The following is a 3,094-nucleotide window of genomic DNA, read 5'->3' as shown; positions in this document are numbered from 1 at the left end:
GAATGCATGCTTAAGAAACATTCAAGTAGATTGATCATCTTCTTTTGGATTGTTCTAAAATTGGGATTTAGGAATATGTTCCATATTCTAATTGTTGATCATCTTTCTAAGAAATATGTTTTCTAACCTTTCTTAGAGGTTTAGCCGAATTAGTTCTTCGGGTTTTCATGTTAATGTGTTGATCGTCCGCAATTCAAAAGGGGTTCTCAATCTTACTCATGGAGGTTCCATATCAAGGATTGGCGTAAGGAATCTTATGAATACAATTGACAAGTTTGACCGGTAGCATTGGGGCGTGACTTGATTATCTTGCAGGACGAGATGCAAATCCACACGTGTAAAGTAGAAATCCTATTGCTTTCGATTAATCCAAATGGGAATGCATGTGTTACGATGTTTGGGATGTATGTAGTGATGTAATTTGGGCTAGAGAGTTATTAGGTATGCCCACGTGAACTATTCCTTAATATTATTAAGCCGGCTCATATAATTTGGGACTATGAAAGTTATTGATCAATCACCTCCTCTTTGGTTCTTCATTTGACTATAGTTTATTCATCTTTATTTATTTATTTATTCATATTTAGCTTTTAGTTTCTTCTTCTTATGGAATGAGGACTTGCGCACTATAAAAACCGCATGCAACTGAATACTTGAGGCTAGTGAGCATATTATTTCAAATTTCTACCTGGCGAGAAATCAAGTTATGGTTTCTTCGAAGAACTTTGTAGAATTATCAAGACTCGTGCTGGCAAACATAGAATTATCACTCACATCTTGCCTTTCTTTTGTGCTCCTTGTATACCCTTGTGTTTAAAACAATTCAATTTGATCCTTTCGTATGATTGTATAGAAGAGAACGAAGAACTTTTAATTTCTTTCCTTATTAGATCCCAAATCCTACTTATATTCTAATCTTATTTGTTTCTTTTGTGCCACTTTTTCTAATCTTTGTTTGGTTTATTAAATGAGCATAAAAACGAGTGTTGATTGAAAGTGCTAGAAGCAGCAATCATTGGCACTGATCCTATACTTGGACGAATGCGAAGAAAGAAAATTAGTTGATCGAGTATGGATATCATTCTCAGAATGGTCGTGGATGAATCTTTTGGAGGAAAGAAGGAACGATGAGAATTGAGGCATATGCCCTAATATGCCAATTCAGGATTTGTATCCTTGGGATCTCCATTATTCCATGTTCGTCTAGCATGAGGACTCAAAATGACACAAGGATTGGCATAAGAAATTATGGCAATGCAATTGACAAGCTTGACCAGTGGCATTTTGGTGTGACTTAATGATCTAGCAGGACAAAACGCAAAGTCCATATGCGTAAGGGAGAAATCATGTTGCTTTTGACTAATCCAAGCAAGATGCATGCATTCTGATGTTTGGGATGCATATAACTATGTAATTTAGACCAAAGTATTATTAGGTAGGCCTACATGAATTCTCCCTTATTTTGATTATTCTAGCTCAGAAAATTTAGGATGACCAAAGTTTTTGACCAGTCAAATCCTCTTTATCTAGTACGATGGTTTGGTTTTATTTCGGGAGTATAAACACAACTGTTGAGAGAAAGCTCATGGAAGCGACAATCATAGGCACTGATCATATACTTGGACGAATGCGAATAAATAAAATTAGTTGATAGAGAATGGATATCATTCTCAGAATGATCGTGGATGAATCTTTTGAAGGAGAGAAGGAACGGCGTGAATCGAGGCATGCTTAAATATTCTAATGTGGGATTTGCATCATTGGGATCTTCATCATTCTTTGTTCCTCTAGGCACGAGGACTCCATGATGACACAAGGATTGGCATAAAGGATCATTGGAACACAATTGACAAGCTTGTCCAGTGACATTGGGGCTTAACTCTATGATTAAGCAGGAGAAGACATAAATCCACGCGTGTAAATGAGAAATCATGTTGCTTTCAATTAACCTAAGCACGAAAGAGCATGTTTTGATGTTTGGGAGGTATATAATGAAGTATATTGGGCCGAAGTGTTATTAGGTACGCGCACATGAATTTTGCCCTTATTTTTATTAAGGAATCATGGGAAAGCAATTAACAGTGTTGACCGGTGGCATTGGAGCATGACTTGATGATCAAGCAGCACGAGACGTAAATCAACGCGCATAAGGGAGAAACCATATTGCTGTCGATTAATATAAATGGGAGCACAAATATCTTGATCTTTAGCACACATATAATGATGCAATTTAGGTTTGAGTGTGATTAGGTAGGCCCGCATTAATTTTCCTTTGTTTCTATTATGCTGGCTCATAAAATTTGGGACTGCGAGAGTTGTTGGCCACTCAACTCCTCTCTAGTTCTTGATTTGACTTTAGTTTATTCATGTTTAACTTCTAGTTTCTTCTTCTTGATTGTCGCTTCCAGGTGCTTTAACTCAACACTCATGTTTATGCTCGCCAAATAAAACCACGTCATACGAGTTATTGATTAGAAAGAGACGAATAAAAGAAACGAACAAATGAGAAGATAGGTAGGATTTCAAATCCAATAAGGAAAGAAATTGCAAGTTCTTTATTCTCTTCCATGGCCAAATATAAGGATCAAATCTAATTGATTTAAACATAAGGATACACAAAGAACACAAAAGACAGGAAGGATGTGAGCAATAAGTCTAGGTTCGTGATACCCGCCAAGCTGTAGAGTGTATCGCAAGACAACCTGAGGCGAAATCGAGGCACGCCCAAATATTTTGATTCAAGATTTACATCATTAGGATCTCCATCATTCCTTATTCCTCTAGACCCGAGGAGTCCTGATGACACCAGGATTGATGTAAGGAATCTTGGGAATGTAATTAACAAGCTTGACCAGTGGCGTTAGGGCTTAGCTTGATGATCAAGCAAAACGAGACATAAATCCACGTGCATTAGAGAGATCATATTGGTTTTGATTAATCCAAGTGTAATACAACTAGGAATCGAGCATTTTGATGTCTAAGACGCATATAAATAAGTAATTTGAGTTAGGGTGTTATTAGGTATGCCCTCGCACATTCTCCCTTATTTTTGTTAAGCTGGCCCATAAAATTTGGGATTGTGAGAGTTGTTGAC

The sequence above is a fragment of the Ricinus communis genome, chromosome 3, assembly GCF_019578655.1.
Source record: "Ricinus communis isolate WT05 ecotype wild-type chromosome 3, ASM1957865v1, whole genome shotgun sequence".
NCBI classification, from domain to species: Eukaryota; Viridiplantae; Streptophyta; class Magnoliopsida; order Malpighiales; family Euphorbiaceae; genus Ricinus; species Ricinus communis.
This window is presented reverse-complemented; position numbering follows the sequence as displayed.